A 20,025-nucleotide genomic window follows, 5' to 3' on the forward strand; every position below is an offset into this window, starting at 1 on the left:
GGCTGTTTGCCAGAGTGAAGGATATTTCCTCAGGAAGTTGGGAGGAAAACGTCCATTGGTGTGGGCTACGGAGGTACTCATAATCTCGGCAGATCAAAGGAAGAAGTTCAGTTGAGGGAGTTCGAGCAGCTAATTATCTCAATAATAATCATCTTTGGATTGCTACCTTAGCAAGGAAATTAAGTACAGTATAAGATTGAAATAAAAATAATATAAAATTATGAAGATTAGTGGTAGGCCTAAAAATGGGGAAAATTCAAGAAACTGAATTTGACTGAAAAGATACCTGCATGAAATATAAAATCAAACAGTAACAGATTGGAAACAAAAAGCAAATTATAAATAATTATTTTCATTTAAAAATGAGATTGAGGGAGATTTTGTTTTCTTTGTTTTATCCCTGTGTTGGTCATTACAGCTTAAGGAGAAAATAATGCAGTAAAGCATGCCTAGAGCAGTGGAAGCTGAGAATAAGGAAACATGATTTAAAGGTCTCTCCATCAACTAGTCTCAACAAAAGACCACATCCAGGACATGTGCAGATGATTTTCCTACAGCTCACTGTGAAAACCTATGTCTCTCTCTGTTGAATTAGGAATCTATTCCATCTGTTTTTGAATACTTTAATGGGCCAGCATTAGTTGTTATGTGTCATTCTATTCCCAAGCCATACTCCTCTCTTGCAACACTGTCAGTCTGTGACTATCAGTGGATGCAATGAGATTCTGCTCTGTTTAGTGCTTTTAATTAATGAATTCTTCAACCTAATTTGTTTTGCAGCTTTGACACAGAAATGTCTAAATTTTTTCTCATGCTTTAATGTTAACAAAATACCACTGTAGAAGGCCGTTCTGGCCCATGAAACCCTGTGCCAGCCAATTTCACCCAATTAACTTTCCAATCCCGTACATTTTGGAATTTTGTGATCAGCTTGGTTTTATGCCAATATTAAATTGCTTAAAATAAATGGATTAATGCCAGCTCTAAAATAATGTAGATCAGAAATGCAGGACTAAAATCTCATGGAGAAAACTCAAAAAGGTATATTTCCCAGATGGATGCCTCGTGATCTGGATAATCTGGGTGATTCAGCACAGCATGTGCCCAGGACCTTGTTGATCCTCCATTCTGTCAAGAAGTTGCAGATTCCTGTAGCTGGGTGCCTGAGATCTCAGGAAAACAAGAGCAGTATTAAACTATTCATCCCCGCAAGCCTATTCCAGTATTCAGTTTGATCACAGATGATCTGCGCTTTAGCTCTGTTTATTTGCCTAAGCTTCATATCTCAAGAGACCTTGACCTAACCAAATATTTATTGTGCTCAGTTTTGAAGAGTTTTTTTTGGGATTAGGTTCTAGAGTTTCTCTTATCTCTGTGCTTTCTGACTTCACTCTTAAATTACTTAACTCTAATTTTAAGATCATGCTCCACTCTTTCTGTATTCCCATAACAAAAGGAATAGCTGCTCTGCATCTAATATTTCAGATAGTTTTATTGTTTGAAAGATGTCAATTAAATAATCCTTCAACTTTCTGAAATCAAAAGAATCCAAACTCACTTTATATAAAGCTTGACTCCATGGTCATGGTGATCATCTGGGAATTCAGCACCATGTTAGCTTGCTACTGTTTTGGGCTCATGTAGAATGAGCTGTGAGGGTGCTCCTCATTGTGTGGTACTTTCAACTCAAATAGAGTAGAATCCCCATTATCTGGAATTCAATCAACCGGAAACTCAAACAACTGGCAAAAAAAAAGGAAACAAATATATAAATAATTTGGAAAATAAACAAAATTTTAAATAAAAGTTTAAGATTTTAAAATAAATGCACTCTGAAGCAACACACAACCCCTTGGGATCAAACATTCAATCAGCAGAGCTTCCTGGTCGTGTCCCACCTGCATCAGCTGTTTCAATAAAGTTCTGCTTGAATAAAATGGCGGCACCCAGGATGAAGAGCCAGTTGATGGTACTCGCCACTGGGGCAACTCTCCAAAGTTTCTCCCTAACCTTGTCTAGTAAGAGTCTTTATCTTTATTAGTATATTAATAAGACCATATATTAGTGAGGCTTTATCTGTAAACTTGGGGGGAGAGGCAGTTAATTATGACGATGGCATGGTTAGTGCCATGGCTAGCACAATGTTGTTACAGTGCGAGTGAATGGAGTTCAAATTTAAATTTTGTAGGTGACAGGAATTACCTGATTAAAGCATATCTGTAGAGAGATAGCAGACAGCTACAGGAAACACAAGGTTGTGATAGAAGAAGATTTTAATTTTCCACATATTGACTGGGACCCCCATTCCGTAAAGGGCTGGATGGCTTGGAGTTGGTCAAATGTGTTTAGCAAAGTTTTCTAAATCAATATATGGAGGTACCAACTAGAGATAATGCAATACTGGATCTCCTATTAGGGAACAAGACAGGACAGGTGACCAAAGTATGTGTAGGGGAACATTTTGGGTCCAGTGATCATAATGCCATTAGTTTCAAGTTAAATATGGAGAAGATAGGTCTGGGCCTTGGATTGAGATTCTAAATTGGAGAAATGGAAATTTTGAGGAAATGAGAAAGGATCTAGAATGCATGGAAGTCGTTTTTGGGCAAGGATGTACGAGGTAAGTGGAAGACCTTCAAAGGTGAAATTTTGAGAGTATAGAGTTGGTATGATCCTGTCAGGATTAAAATCAAGGTTAGCAGGCATAGAGAACTTTGGTTTTTGAGGAATATTGGAGGTCTGGTTTGGAAGAAGAGAGAGGTGTATAGCAGGTATAGGCAACAGAGAGCAAATGAAGTACTTGAGGAGTGTAAAAAATGCAAGAAAAACCTCATGAAAGAAATCAGGATCAGGAAGGCTAAAAAAAGACATGAGGTTGCTTTGGCAGACAATGTGAAGGTAGGCTTTTTTTCACTGAGGATAGGTGAGATATAAACTAGAGGACATGGGTTAAGAGGGAAAGGATTATGGGAACATCAAGGGAAACTTCCTTCATACAGAGAGTGGTGGATGTGTGAAATGAGCCGCCAGCTGAAGTGATGAATGTGGGCTCAGTTTTAACATTTAAGAAGAATTTAGACAGGTACATGGATGAAAGAGATATAGAGGACTATGGACTGGTGCAGGTCAGTGGGACTAGGCCAAAAAAATGGTTGAGAGATTAGAAGGCCAAAGGGGTTTGTTCCTGTGCTGTAATGTTCTATGGTTAAAGACTACAATAATGATTTTTTCAAATTATATGACATTTTGCCCTGCCTTTTGTCTTTTAAATGTCGTATTTTTAATGCAGGTGTATTAGTTAGGCATTGTAAGAGTGAGTCACAGTCAACCAGAAAATTTGCACATCTGGCATTCGTGATCCCTGTAAGTGCCGGATAATGAGGATTCTACTGAACTATTTTTGTGTGGAACTACAGTGCCATTAGTGGTTCTGTGCTGAACATTCTCTGATAACCCCTACAGACCAATGGAGATGGGGTTTGTTCATTAATTCATTCCAAAGTCAAGGCCAGGTATGGAGGCCTTAAACGTGCTGGTAAAAAGACCATGCAGGACCTCAGCCTGGTCAGCATGTTTAATTCCTTTCCTTCCATCTTGGTTTCTCCTCCACTATGCTTAGTGTTTTTTCTTGCCGCCCTTCTATGTCAACCAATAAAATCTGTGCAGGTTCTGTGGAACGATTGAATGGTGGGCATGATCTCCTGTGAGGAAGTGTGTTATTAATACTTAATTATACCACCGACAAATGACTAAACCAGCCATTCTTCACATTTTATTTGGCTATGGACCCTTTAGGACTTTGCTCAAAATTTATGGGCCCCTCTCTCTGTGAAGATGTCGTGTTTAGTTGGTTTCTTCCATACTTCTCTCCTCCTGACTACATAAAAAGCATAAAAAGTGTTTTATGATTTCAGTCCGTGCACCCCGCCCCCTTAAACGAGCTGTTCCCCCCGTTGAAAATGGCTGGACTAAACTATATATTATCAAATACCTTCTTCTAGAACAATGAGTGGAAAATTAGTATAGAGACAATTATTTGTGAATTTTATTGTTCAGTTTTGAAGTGAAGTCACAAGACAGCTAGCTTCCAAGAACATATGGAAAATTTTGCATCATTATATTATTCAATGTTGGCACACCATGCCAAACTTCACATTGTATTTGTAGTATTTCCTTGTAACCCAGTTGTATTCCTGATATACTATGATAAGCCTTCAGAATTATTTGAGTATTTTTCATGATATCTTCCATCCCAAGTAAGTCATCTGTCTTTAGATGATTTGGTACAGACCGGCTTGCTTGTATTTACACGCAGTGCATTACCTAAAGAGATGTTATTATTTTATTTGCTTTGTTTTCTCCATTAAATAATTTTTAACAAAACTAAAAAGGTAATGGTGATCATCCAAAAAAATGATGGTGTGTCTTGTCAGCTTAAGAATAAAAAATTCTATTTTTATTTTCAGAAAATAATAAATATCCACATAGATAAATATTTTATGATGTATATATTTGTTCCAGAATGTAGAAAAACATTAAAATTCTAAGCTACCCATTTTAAATTTGAATGAGAAAATGGCATTAAGTTGAACAGCAGAGGAATGAATTGTTTTGGCCATGTTGAAGGTGTTCTAAATCAGTTATTCTCAACAGGGTCCCTCCACCCCTCACTCCCCCTCCCCTCCCCACTTTGGGCCACAGTACATTTCAATGAAAACCTTGTTTCCTTTACACCTCACACAACATTTATTTTATGTAGTTAGGAGGAGAGAAGTACGAACAAAACCAAAACTTGACTGCTTCACGGGGAAGGGGGCCCATGAACTTTGAGTAGAGACCTCAGGGGGCACAGCCAAAGAAAGGTTTAGAACAGTAAAGGCAAAAAGGTACAGTTCCATTATTGTCATGTAATACTACATTAAGAATGTAAAGTACATGAAATTCTTTAACTTTTGTCTACCGTAAGGCAGACAGAGAGTCGCCACTTTGTCCAGCACCCCTCGCAGAAACCTACAGCACCTGGTGTTCCCAGGTGGTCTCCCCTCCAAGTACTGACCAGTCCTGAGCCTGTTTAAGTTCCAAGATCGGCTGCTCTAAATTATTAAATCCACCAACAGTCAATATTTATTTTGATACATGCAAACATTAGGGGGAAAGTTCTTCACTTAAGAGAGTGGTAGGAGTGTGGAATGGGCTCCATCTGATGTGGTGAATCCCAGCTCGATCTTGTGTTTTAAAAATAGATTGGGTAGAAAGATAGATGAGAGAAGTCTGGAGGGTTATGGAGTGGGAGCAGGTCAGTGGGACTAGCAAAATAATAGTTGACACAGACTAGAAAAGCCGAGTGGCCTGTTTTCTGTGCTGTAGCATTCTATGGTTCTATTAAGAAAATGATTAATTCTGATATCACAAAAATACTTGATCGGTCAGTGCATATGCACAACCATTTGGATAGAAACAAAGAAGCATTAAAGTCCTGCACATCTCAGTTTCAGGGTCAAGCAGAAGACTCAACAACTGGGTAGAGAAAAGTTGGATGAGATAGTTCTGCAAGGGTTTCCACTTTCACACCCATAACAGAATTGACCAGGAACTGTGTGGCGGTTACCTGAGAGCAGGCTACATGTCTGGTAAAGGGATCTGTTAACTTTACAAAATAAAATCTGATTGTAGCACCATATTTTCCCCAAAATAACATGAATATAATTAAGTGCCAGAACAAACTCATGGATCAGGATCATTCCCAAACTCTGAAATCATGGTCTTACTGCCATGGGTGGTCCTAGCATAGCTTTAGATGGCATCACTCTCAGGATCTCAGGACCACACAAGCTTCTCCACCACGACAAGGTGACATGGTAGCGGGTTGTATAAAGGAAGGGGATGAGTCAACCTTCAAGAGGGAGATTGAAAATGTGGCTGAATGATGCACCAAAAACAACCTTGCACTCAATGGCACCAAAATTAAGGAGCTGATTGTTGACTTCAGGAAAGGAAAGCCAGAGATATAAAATCCATTGATCATTGGGGGATCAGAGGTGGAGAGGGTGAGCATATTTAAGCTCTTGGAAGTCACTACCTCAGAGGAACATTCCTGGACCCAACACATCAATGGCATCATGAAGAAAGCACGTCAGTGCTTGTACTTCTTTAGGAGTTTGCGGAGGTTCGGTATGACATCAGAAACTCTGGCAAATTTCTGCAGAGGTGTGGTGGAAGGTGTGCTGACCGGCTGCATCACGGTCTGGTATGGAGACATCAATACCCCTGAATGTAAAGTCTTCCAAAAGGTAGTGTGCACAGCCTAGGACAACACAAACAAAACCCTCCCCACTATTGGGTACATCTACAGGGAATGCTGCCATCAGAATGCAGCAGCAATCATCAAAGACCCTCATCACCCAGCACACGCTTTGTTCTCGCTGCTGCCATCAAGAAAGAGGTGTAGGTGCCACAAGACTCGCACCACCAGGTTCAGGAACAGCTGCTCCCCCTCCATCATCAGACTCCTCAATGACAAACTTAATCAGGGACTCATTTAAGGACTCTTACTTGTGCACTTTATTGATTTTCTTTTTTATTCTCTTATTTTATTTTATTTGCACAGTTTGTTTACATTTGTTATCTGGTTACAGTTCTTTGTTTACACTTTGTACTTTTTTGCACTACCAATTAGTCATAATTCTTGCGCACTCACAGGAAAAAGAATCTCAGTGTTGTATGTGATGTCATGTATTCATTCTGACAATAAATCTGAATCTGAATCTGGTTCCCAAGAGCAAGTCTCCAGCAACCGGCAGCTTCATGTGAGCCATTCCACTGCAAGTAGGCAATTGCCCGCAGGCAGGGTGGATTTTTCATCCACTGAGCCCTTTACCGTCCTGTGGGCTTGTATTCCATGCATTCTCTCAATTTGGGGGGGGGGGGAATATTCTCCCCATTTCTGGTGCCATGCACCGTCCACTGCTCCCTCGTGGTTCACTGCCCAGCAGAGGCGCTGCCGTCATGGGTGCAGACTTCCATGGTTGCAAGATTCTCTTTAAATACTCACCATCAGTTCCTTTAACAGAGAGTTTAAAATTTGTATGGAGGTCTCAGCATCAGGACCAGACAATAGGACCCTGCAGAGCAACACTGTGACATTACTCCCTGCTATCTCAGGTTCGCATAGCCACAGCATTGCTATTACAGCTACTCCAGCAGTGCCACCATTGACAGACTGAAGTTTTTAGATGTAAACATCTCCAGTCACCTGTTCAGGTCCAACCAGGTTGATGTGACAGCCTTAAGAGTGCACCAGCACCTCTACTTCCTCAGTAGAGTCAGGAAACTTGGGATGTCAGCTGTGTCCCTCAACATCTGCCACAGGTACACCATCCTGTCAGGATGCATCACAGTGTAGTGCAGAGAATTGAGAACACAGCTCAGCTTATCGCACAAAAGTCCCTATCCTGAATCAAATCCATTAACATATCCTGATGCTTCAGAAAAGTAGCCAATATGCATTTTTTAAAAACCTGGTATCTGGCACCACTGGGATTGGTAGAATGCCAGATAAGTGAATTTTCCGGTTGCTTGAGATTGCAAACTGACCACTGTGGGGGGTGGGCGAATGCAATTTTAAATGTTTGTATTTTTTCCCTCTTTATTTTCCACAATTTTTTTGCCGGTTGCTTGAGGCTTCCAGTTGTTTGAATTCTGGGTAACAGGGATTTTACTGTATTAAAAAATTCATCTTAATCTCTTCTTATTTCCTCCCATTGGGAAGAAAATTCATGAGTCTGAGGTAATGCACCTCCAGATTCAAGACTAGTTTAATTCCAGCTAATCTCAGACTCAATGAAGCCCCACACTGAGAAAGTAATGTAGCTTTTGCTTTTCTTTCGAACCGATTTTTCTCTGAAACTCTGTCACTCTTTAACTAAGTACTCCAAATGTTTATTAATAATTTTGAGGTGAAACAAATTTAAGTGTAATAATTGTCAGTACATGCAATGTGCAAATCATGGCACAAACACACCAGATAACATTTTGATGAGGATTTCACTCTCCTGGTGTAGAGATTTAGTAGCAGCTTATTCCTTCTCAATTCAATCATGTTTGGTACCACACCTTGAAAATACCAGATTCAGATTTCTTGTCAGAATACATACATGACATCATATCCAACGCTAAGATTCTTTTCCCTACGAGACAGGCAGAATTACCACTTAGTGGCAGTACAAAAAATATATACAATACACAGTAAACAAATAAATAAATATAAACAAACTGTGCAATACAGAGGGGAAAAGAAACCAATGAAGTGCGAAGTAGAGTCTTTTAATGTGTCTCTGATTGAGGCATCTGATGGTGGAGGGGAAATAGCAGTTCCTGAGTCTTGAGGCACCTATACCTCTTTCCTGATGGTAGCAGCGAGAACAGAGCGTGTGCTGGGTGGTGTGGATTCTTGACGATTCCTGCTGCTCTCCGACTGCAGCATTCCACGTAGTTTTTCTCAATGGTGGGGAGGGTTTTGCCAGTGATGTCCTGGCTGAGTCCATTCCTTTTTGCAGGGCTTCACGCTCAGGGGAATTGGTATACCAGTTACACATACACGTAACCAATACATATTGCTGATGTATCGATTGCAATGCTTCACCAACAGGTGTGTTCTCCAACTATATCCAATAACATGCCTGCTCATCTAGCATGTGAGTTGCTAATTAAGATTCTATTTATTCGTACATTACTTTTTATTCCATCAGTGCCTCCATGTTAAAATTCACTTACACAAGTTTATGACCTTGCCCTATCTTTATGTGCTCCCATAGCCTTAAAATGCTCTATTCCTTAATTGTCCACCAAAATTGTCAGTGTTTCGGTCAATTTAGTTCAATGACGTGACATTCATTCTCTAAATACCTTCATCTTCTTCGATGTTTACCACAGCAATTCTAGCCCTCTGCCCCTCACTTTAAAATTTATAATATGGACAAGTCACTTTACTCTGTTCTTAATATTCCACCCTTAGTTCCCCATATTATTTGTTGGATTATGTGTTTGAGCTTAATTCCATACCAAAATTGCTTTACCATGCAAATAGCTTTTTGTTTCGATTTTCTACCTGCCACAGAATGAACCATCTCCACGGGTTTGACTCTAATGTTAGCATTAAGTGCTTATGGTTCCATATAAATTAATTTTACTTATTGCAAATTTACAACTCAGCCAGAGTACCCCCTTCTACTGCACCTATTTGTGTTCTTTACGTGGGAAGGTTTAGAATTATTGGCAGTTTTGTGTAATTAACATGCAGAACTGATTGAGACTATCTCAATTTTCAGTCCTCTGGAGCCATAAGAGAGAGGGTAACATGATTGTTCCCTTAATATCACTGCCAGCATTGGGACTGGGTTCTTTATGGACTGATGCCTGCCTTTTTTCTAATCCCACCAGTTTTCGCCAAGTGTTTTGGTAAATATTTCATTGAAGTAGGTCCAATATGCTTCTCAAAGTCACTACGCTATTACAGTAAACAGTAGTCAGTTTCAACAGATAAGACAAATTATGACCGTGACCCTTTAATAATCAGCCAACCTAACTGTTTAGTCACATAATGACCGTTCACCTGTCAGTCACCAGCATACATGACACTGTAAGTACTGTACTGGAGCTAAATAGGAGCTGATTGTCAGCTGCTGCCAGCTGCCAATCTTAAACCGCACTGAGAATCAGAATGTTGCCTGACGTGACCCATACGTGCCATTTAGTTTGTTATTGTGTGGCGAGCTGTCAGATGCAATTATGACCCCGAACTATGGGAGGCAGGCGCACGGAACAAGCAAAACCAGCCTTCGGTGTTGGAAAAAAAAAAGAATTAATTCAATTTGGAAATGACACCATTAAATAATGAACTGCATCAAAATCTGCCCTTGGGGAAGTTTAATTTAAGTCACTCATAGTGTGTTATGCTGGTGCAGGGAAACTAAACTGAATGTCGACTGATGGCAGTTTATATTAATAATTCTACTTGTTATTCTATGATAATTTCTGCAAAAATTGACATGAAAATCTCCCAGTTTTGGTCCCTCAGGGAGTTTCGATTGAGTCTTCTTGATCCGGTTGCTCATTGATTTGAGGTCTGATGTAGTGCAAGGGTCCTTATTAGTGGCGTCTGGCACTGCTGTAATGTTTTTGTTATTTTTCTCGTTTGTTCACTCTGACATCATGTCATTACAGAATGGTGCTGTTCAGGCACTACCATGCCTGTTCGTTAGCGTGTGTTTAATGAGCAGCTTAATTGAGCTGTCTAGTAGGCCACCTGTCACCCTCAGACCTTATTAACATACTAATGGTCCGACATTGTACTCTCTGACAGGCAACAGGGTTTGCTGAGTTGACGTCTGGATAGAAGGATTCTGGAGAAACTGTGGAAGATTGGGATGGGGGTGGGGGGGGGGTTAAGGCTTGTGGGGTGGTTTGTAGATGGGGCTGCGGGAGCTACAATTAACCCTTACTGTCCCAAAGCATACGCAATCTCTGAAATACATCAAATTTGTGCTGCAATTAGCTCGATACTCGGTCATATTTCCAGGCAAGCGAGTCCTGTTTATTTTCTCATTAACGACAAGCCACAGAGACAATGAGGCAGAAAGCAAGGTTTGAAGCTATTTTTAAACAAATCCCTTGTCATTAGCTAGATAATATATGCATTTGTGATTCCAATGTAAAGTTTGCAGTTTTACCCACCAACAAATGCAACAAAAGTGTTTTTTTTTTAAATCAGTCCAAAATATTGATAGTAGGAAGTGAAATTTACAAAATAATAATGAGACTTAAACAATACACTTTGTTTGGGATCATTCCTTTTCCCAGAAAAAAGTTAACAATTTGATAGTGAGCAAGATATTCTTTGACCAAGTAAAATGCGCATTCTTTTTTTTGGGAGTTGGCTCATCTAAGTAGTTTTTCAAATCTTCTCTTGAAATAGAAGGAATCCATTTGGCCTAACAAGTCCATGCTAGCTCTCAGACCATCAATATCAACCTTTTCTCTCTCAGGTGCCCACAGACTTTAGCTCAGTTCTCTTACCTCCCACCAACATTGGTTTTACAGCGAACTAATAATGGAACAACCAGGGAATGTGGGAGGAAACTGGAGCACCAGAAAGAAATCCATATGTTAAAAACTCCATTTGGAAAGCACCAGAAATCCAAATCAAATCAGTGTCACTGCAGCTTTTTAGCTGCCCATTTGCACCACTGTGTGAATTACAGAAATGTAATTAATTGCAGTATCCTTGGGCTGGAAAAAAAAATCCAACAAGAGTTACAAATTTCACGGGAGGTTCCTGGATCACTTGTAGGAAGCTGCATCTCTGTGCAGCAGGATTCAGCGATCTTCACTAAATTATCTCCTCCTTTCTCTCATCTCATGCACAAAAAGAACAAGGGTTTGGATATTGGATCCGAGGGTCAATATTCCTGTCAATTCGTAGCATGAACAGTTTTCTGAGTTTTATTTTTATTTTTATTGAAATATGCGTGGAAAATACTCAATAGAGAAGGCTGAGGCAATATGGTGTAATTTAGAATCTCTTTCAAAATGATCTCCTTTCTCTTCAACAATTATAGACAGTTTTATTAAGTCATATTCATTTATTAAATTTGACTGTACAGGGAACTGGTGAGGCCATATTTGGAGTACTGCATGCAGTTCTGGTCTCCTTACTTGAGGAGGGATATACTGTCCTTGGAGGCGGTGCAGAGGAGGTTCACTAGATTGATTCCAGTGATGAGGCAGATAGTCTATGGGGAGAGATTGAATCGTCTGGGACTGTACTCACCAGAATTCAGAAGAATGAGAGGGAATTTTATAGAAACAATTAAAATTATGAAAGCCATAGACATAATAGAGGTAGGTATTTTTTTTTCCCACTGGTACATGAGATGAGAACTAGGGGGTAGAGCTCAAGATTCAGGGTAGTATATTTAGGACAGAGATGACGAATTGTTTTTCGCAGAGTGAATATATGGAATTTTCTGCCCATTGAAAGCAGTGAACGCTATCTCAGTGAACATTTAATAGATTGGATAGATTTTTTCATTGTAGGGAAATTAAGGGAGGTGGGGAAAAGGTACCTGGAGGTGAGCCTATCATCAGATCAGCCATGATCTTATTGAATGGCGGTGCAGGCTGAGCATGATGAATGACTAACCCCTGCTCCTATTTCTTATGTTCTCATGTTCTACTGAGCATGTTGTAAAAGCAGAGAAATGCTGGAGGAACTCAGGTGGTCTCACAGCATCTTTAGGAAGTAAACATATGTAACCAATGTTACGGGCCTGAGCCTTTCTTTATAGGCTTGTTGACCTATAAAGCTAAATCAATTTAGTTGACTGAGCTACTGAATAATCCTACTATTTTCTGTTTTATATCTGTAATACACACTCCTGCCTTTAATTTTTAATTTTGACATACAGCTCGGTAACAGGCCCTTCCAGCCCGTGAACCCGTGCCATCCTAATGCACCCAATTAACCTATGTTTTGAAGGGTGGGAGGAAACCGGTGCATCCAGAGGAAACCCACACAGATACGGGGAGAACGTACAAACTCCTTTCAGACAGTGCCGGATTTGAACAAGGCCATTAGCTCAGCAATTGCATGGCGCTTACTGCTACACTACCCGTGCCACCCCGAAAGATCACCTTCTTAGAAATCGCTCAGCGAGATGTTGTATTTTCGGTTGAGGGAGGAGCAATGCATTTTTTTCCCCAAAATTATATTTTGTTCATAAAATATACAGTATATTAAATAGTAGATTCACTTGTTACCACAGATTGAGCTTTATCTGTGAATGCTCATTTAACATTGCTTTCATTTTTTTTTACATAGTTGCAGCCTTTCTGTGTGAAATTGCAAGAGGGCCTGAAGCACTCATCTCTCTCAATAAAACCACACAAACTTTAGAACATCCTCAGCACGCTCTTCTTGACCTTGCATCATGCCAGATTGCAGCAGTCAATAATGAACTGCTTGATGCTCTCGAAGATCAGTAGGCTTCGGGAGGAGAAAAGGCCCATCCTTTCCTGCCCTTATAATGTTCCAGCAACAATTGATCGCTGAGTTACCCTGCATCCCAAGGCACGGAGCAATACTCTGTTCAAGCTGAATTTTGAACAGGCTACCACATCTCTTTCCAGACCTTCATGGCAAGTGCATATTTTTGGGAGGAGGTGAATTATAGTCTCATCCCTATCATAGCCATCACACAGTGCTCTTGAATCTCTGGTTATATATGAAGAACTAACAGTGAGGGGAAAATGCCTTCTCAGTTGAGCAGGGTCTTGTGTGAATATTCTGGTGATGAGATTTACTGCCAAATGGCTTTGGCAGTCTCCTTGGAGAATCATCCAATATCTCTTTTTATCTGGAAGGCATTTGGCTCCTGGGATGACAGGAAGCCACTGTGAATGAATCAGATTTGCCTGTTAAATTAAAATGCAAGTCGCCCAATTTGAAATTGTCTCGATTGCCATATTTGATGGCATATAAGACATTTCCCCCTCCATTTCAGCAGGGAATATTCAGATTAGTTTTTTTAGTGTATTTAGGGGTAAGCAGAATGTTTTTAATTTAGTTCTCCCTCACTTTGCTGTACCGCCTCTCCTCGGCAGGCCGCCGAGCCCTGGAGCCCAGGGTCCCCGACGGCAACCCACAGGTGTTCGCGAACGGTTCCTCCTGCACCTTGTGCTGCTAGCGGGGTCTGCCATGGTCGGCCTTCTCACCGAGGGAAGTGAGCAGTGGCAGTCACTCCGGAAAGCATGGACCACCCGAAGAAAGATGGCCCATGAAGCTGCAAGCCCACTTCCTCGACAGCTGCGGGCTTCTTGAAGCTGGAAGAGTAGCCGGCAACCTGCTCAGCGGCCATCGCGGCAATACTGAGCGGACAGTGGGGGCTCCCTCCTTCCTTGATATTGGGGCCAGGCAGCAATACTGGATGGATAGCGAGGGATCCCTCCTTCACTGATACAGAGCCTTGCAGCAATGATGATCCCTGTTGGCCTTACTCGCCATTATCACCCTAATTTCAATTTCACATTCAAGTCCCAGGGGATTTTCTGGGGAAAAAAGTGGGTCTTGTATGCCATCAAATATGGTAATCTTTATACTGTACCTTAGCATATCCAGAGTCTACATGCTATTTCTATCACAAAACCACCTACAAAAGTGATGACTATGGAGCCAATGAGAAATGATCAGCTAAACACTAATCCATCGCCTCATCTCAATCAGTTTCACAGCAGCAGATCTTAATTTTGGACCGATAGGTTTCTGGATGCGGTGAATCATAAAGATGTTGAAGGATGGCCAGAAGAATACTGGTATACTGGAGACTGGAGTTAGGAGGCACATGGGAGGTCCTTCATTGTCGGCTGAGCTGAGGTCTGAGATGCAGAGATTGTTAGGAAGGAGGAAGAAATCAGTGTTTGGCATATTGGAGGATGCAAGACCAAAAATAGTGTGCAATATCCTTTGGCCAAGGCTGAGAAAACTCCTGCTAATTCTGAGTCGAAAGGTTGACTAGGAGAAGTAGCAAGGGATGAGTAGTCAATGGCCTGCTCAGTAGCCATTGCGGCAAAGCCAAGTGGACAGTGGTGAGCATTGAAGATAATTATGTCAGTTTTATTGTCCTGTGTGTTAGAACAGTGATAATACTTCACACTAAGTATTGATGACACTACATGCGCAGCTTATTTTTCCCCATCAATGCTTGATGGAAAAAAATACAGATTATCCAAGAAATTCTGTTGGACAGTTTGAAGAACAGAGTGAAATGTGAACATCTGCAGATGCTGTTATTGTAGTAAAAACACACAAAGATCAGTGTGTACCTCCAAGCCTCCAAGATCTACTAGGTATTAGTCTATTAAGAAGAATCCTAGCAAAGATTTTGCCTGCAATGGAGAGCAGCGTGATTCCCCTGTAGTTTGAGCAGTCTGATTTCTCGCCTTTGTTTTTGAACAGGGTGATGATGATGGCATCACGAAGGTCCTGAGGCAGCTTTCCTTGGTCCCAGCAGAGCTTGAAAAACTCATGCAGTTTGATATGCAGAGCTTTGCCGCCAGCCTCCCAGACCTCTAGGGGGATTCCATCCATACCTGCTGCTTTGCCACTTTTCAGTTGTTCAATTGCCTTATATGTCTCTTCCCGGGTAAGGACCTCATCCAGCTCTAGACTCAAGGGTTGTTGAGGGAGCTGGAGCAGGGCAGATTCTTGGACTGAGCGGTTGGCACTGAAAAGGGATGACCATCGATTGAGGATGGAGATCTTGTCGCTGAGGAGGACCTTGCCGTCTGAGCTGCGCAGAGGGCTTTGGACTTGTGGTGAGGGGCCGAACACAGCCTTTAGTGTCTCATAAAAACCCCTGAAGTCGCCAATGTCGGCGCTAAGCTGGGTTCGTTTGGCGAGGCTAGTCCACCACTCATTTTGGATCTCCCGGAGTTTGCGCTGAAGATGGCTGCATGCGCGACGGAAGGCTTGTTGTTTCTCTGGCCAGGAAGGCTTTGCAAGGTGAGCCTGGTGGGCAGCTCGCTTCTTTGCCAGCAGCTCCTGGATTTCCTGGTTGTTTTCGTCAAATCAGTCCTTGTTTTTCCTGGAGGAGAAGCCTAGTACCTCTTCAGTGGATTGCAGTATGGCCGTTTTCAGCTGATCCCAGAGGGTTTCAGGAGACGTGTCCGTGAGGCAGTTTGCATCCTCGAGCTTTGCTTGGAGGTTTGCCTCAAAGATCAGCGTGTACAGAGCCGTTGTCAAAACCACGCACCGGTTTGGCTCTGAATCATGGGTCCTCTACCAACATCACCTTCGGCTCCTAGAACGCTTCCATCAGCGCTGTCTCCGCTCCATCCTCAACATTTACTGGAATGACTTCATCACCAACATCGAAGTACTTGAGCTGGCAGAATCCGCAAGCATCGAATCCACGCTGCTGAAGACCCAACTGCACCGGGTGGGTCACGTCTCCAGAATGGAGGACCATCGCCTTCGCAAGATCGTGTTATATGGCGAGCTCTCCACTGGCCACCGAGACAGAGGTGCACCAAAGAAGAGGTACAAGGACTGCTTCAAGAAATCTCTTGGTGCCTGCCACATTGACCACCGCCAGTGGGCTGATCTCGCCTCCAACCGTGCATCTTGGCGCCTCACAGTTCGGCGGGCAGCAACCTCCTTTGAAGAAGACTGCAGAGCCCACCTCACTGACAAAAGACAAAGGAGGAAAAACCCAACACCCAACCCCAACCCACCAATTTTCCCTTGTAACCGCTGCAACCGTGCCTCCCTGTCCCGCATCGGACTTGTCAGTCACCAACAAGCCTGCAGCAGACGTGGACATACCCCTCCATAAATCTTCGTCCACGAAGCCAAGCCAAAGAGTAAAAACACAGAAACGCCGGAGAAACTCAGCTGGTCTCATTGCTTCCATAGATATATTACTAATGTTTTGGTCCTGAGCCCTTCCTCAAGGTGTTAGTGGAAAAAAAAATACACCATCTGAATGAAAGGCTGGGGAAAGAAAGGGGGAAGAAAGGGAGGCAGAGGAGTACAGACCAACAGACACAAGGTGTTAATTAGGTATGATAAAAGGTGAGAATTGAATTTTGCTCCATGAAAGGAAACAGGGAAGAGAGAGAGGGAAAGGAAGAAGATGGGGGTGGGGGGGGGGGTGATTAGATATAGCTGATTCAGAATACATTAACCTTCACTGAAGGATAACAGTGGGAATTGGTTAGCTGCTGTATTTGGTGTGGAGGGGACTGTTGCCGAGACAAGCTCCCAACAGGAAAGTAACTGTTTTGTGTGTGTGTGTGTGTGTGTGTGTGTGTGTGTGTGTGTATAAAAAATAGCAAAACCATTATAGCTTTGCCACAATTCTGGAAAGTCATTCCAAAGTTCAGTCTTAGAAATCCAGTGTTGAAAATTAGCCTTTTCAACTGATGCCAGAAGTAATCACAAAGGAGGAGAGATTGAGTGATCAGACTGTCAAAAACTCAGAAATTCTTGTTGAGTTGCCTCCAGAGAAATGTCACAACTCCCCTTTTCCTTGCGTAGGGGAAATAAAACGTGATGTCCATGAGTCTTCCAAAACCCAATGAAATGAAATGACCAACCCAATGGTCATGATCCAATGAAGCAATTCTCCTACTTCCTTTACCCAGATATGGGTCAATCAAAGTGACCATTACCATGGTTACAGTGGATCAATAATTCCCTTAACAAGGAGAATCAGAAGAATTGTCCATTTCACACAGAGTCATTCCACTGCTGTGTGTTTATCAGATGGCTGGCTGATCAAACTGAATCCTGTTTCTTTAAATGTCCCAATCACATGACTCTCTCCCCATCTGTTTTTTCCTAAATAAAAAAACCATTGTTATTTTTTTCTTCCAGAGTATCAACTTTTGTTTTTAGTCAATACTTGCAGCTTGCACTAATCCTTAAAATGACAGTCACACCAACTGAAATGTGAGCTTGTAATAGTAGGCAAAAGTTGTAATACTAGGCATTCCTAGCAAGCTGGACAATCGAGGGAGGGCAATGAGGCTTTATGTGAAGAGGGGGAGGATTGTGCAGCTAACGTAACTGAAATGAAAAGTGCACCACTGACACAGCAAAAATAATGTTAATTTAGGGGCTTCAGTAACTGTTTTTATAAAGGCAACCATGATAGCAAATGAAATAATCTACAGAGTGGATTTCTGGAAAAGCATATTTCAGGCAGCATCTTTGGAGCAAGAAGCAGAATTGATATTCAAAATTGCTGTTACAGCACCAGTGACCAGAGTTCGAATCCGGCGCTGTCCGTAACGAGTTTCCACATTCTCCCCGTGTCTATGTGGGTTTCCTCTGGGTGCTCTGGTTTCCTCCCACCCTTCAAAATGTACAGGGGTTGTAGGTTAACTGGGGAATTTGGTGGGAACATGTTGGTGGGCTAGAAGGACCTTTCGGTTATCAGGCAAAAAAAAATTAATGTAAATTTAATCATGATCTAAATATCACCAGGATATTATGCAGACCCTACTCAAATAGTGGAATGGAATATTTTATTTCTACTTAATAAAGAGACAGGTTAAAACCTACTCTGGAAACAAACAGCTCATCAGTACCACAGAGATGCATCAAGCGAGATATTGTGTTCAGATTTCAAAATGGGCATGACCCAAAATGTTCCAGAGATCAGAGATGAAAATTAGAACACTATGCCAACCATACAGTCTACAACTGGTCACTGTGAATATGTTCAGTGCTGACGTTACAGCTCAGTTCTCAGGAATATGTTATAATCAAACAGAATGTGATAATATCTCTCTGACATCTGTGGCATTTTACCAACATGTTTGCTGACAACTGAGCAGACAGATAACCAGATATCTTATACAGAGTGAGTGATTTTCTATAATTATTTCATGCACACCATTAGACTGCATGTGAGTGAGAGGGATACACATGTTGTACAAGGGATTGCATCAACATTCAAATTATTGCTTTATTGTGAGATCAGAAAAATGAATAGCTTTAGAGTTTATAAACTACCCTACCATAGTTACACTGGGTGGAATTTAATAGTTACTGAAAAATCATCCAATGATTTGAAAATTAACATTTTATCTTTCAACCAATCATTAATATGGGCTTGGACTGAAAAGTTGAGTTATTTCATGAAAAATGGTATAAAAAAAAAGCAGTGGCCGATCACAGCACCTAACTGTGACTCAAGTGTGATAACCCCATTTCACTTTAAAGATAAAACTGTTAACATTATTTAACTGACTGCTAAACCAAAAATTCTACAATAACATCGGGTAACAAAATTCAAAATACTAGAAATGTAAAAATACCTCCTCGCATTGTTTAGAAGGGCAAAAGGACAAATAACATTAATAATGATTATACCATATTTCATAATCATGGAATATGTTTCATAAGAATTGTATATTTCTGCAAAAATCAGCAAATTATAACAAATACATGGAACGCAATCATCTTCGTAAAGTTCAGCAGATATTTCAACAAATAGATTTTAGCAATAGCTAAATAGAGTAATGGACAATGGAAACTTTATGGGAATGTACCATGGAAACCTAAGCATTATTGAAAGGTACAGCCTTGTGAAATTGCCATGAAATTATATTACTAGTTTATGACTGTCATCTGGATATGAAACAAAATATTTTAAAGAAGTCATTTTTAAAAAAATCCATTTTATTCTATAAGATCTATTCTAGCATAATTGTTCTTTCAGACCTTACACCTGGTCCCAGGTTTGTTGCAGATCTGCTGGCAAAGTTATGACAGCCAAACAGGAGAGTTGCTAAAGAATCCAGTGCATCCTATAATTTCCAATATATCAGACATATAGGAACGCAATCAGATCAAGTGGAATTTTGCACAATTTTTTTCCGTCTGAGCTTCACTCCAAGGGTGTTTTCATTCAGAGTGTTGATCTGTGACCAAATTAACTTATTTGCTTTTACCTATATCCCTTCCTACATTCTTTAACAAAAATCTAAAAGTATCAAGTTTTAAGTTAACAATGAACATAAATCAAATGTGCTCCAAACTATCTCCACCCTCTTCATACAAAAATGTCTCTTAATTTCTCTGCTATAAAGCTTAGCTTTAATATTTAACATAAACCATAATTCAATAACCAGTGAAATTGACTGGTCAATCACATGAATGGCAGTGGAATAGATTTTCAAATGTAGAAACATTTTGTTGTGTGAATGATTTTAATCAATGAAAGTTTCTCCAAGAATTAAACTATCGCTTCAGTTTTTTCTACAATGTTTGGGTCAATAATTTGGGGCATGAATTTAATCATTGCAATCTATGAATTATTGAACCTTTAATCTATGAATATAATTGCAGAAAGGTTTTTCTCTAGATTCAGTTGGAACAATGCTGAAGTCAACTTATTTGTAATATATTTGGTCTTCAATAAATATACCTATCATTCCTGCCTTGCATTTACTTTATATTGG

At 40.8% G+C, this 20,025-nt stretch overlaps 1 long non-coding RNA gene across 1 annotated transcript in view; it reads right to left on the reverse strand.

Moving 5' to 3' along the window:
• The window catches only part of LOC138739768 (uncharacterized), a 103,738-nt gene that overhangs the window by 41,072 nt on the left and 42,641 nt on the right, over window positions 1-20,025 (reverse strand). The window lies entirely within an intron of this gene.

The sequence above is a fragment of the Narcine bancroftii genome, chromosome 7 (assembly GCF_036971445.1).
Source record: "Narcine bancroftii isolate sNarBan1 chromosome 7, sNarBan1.hap1, whole genome shotgun sequence".
Lineage (NCBI taxonomy): Eukaryota > Metazoa > Chordata > Chondrichthyes > Torpediniformes > Narcinidae > Narcine > Narcine bancroftii.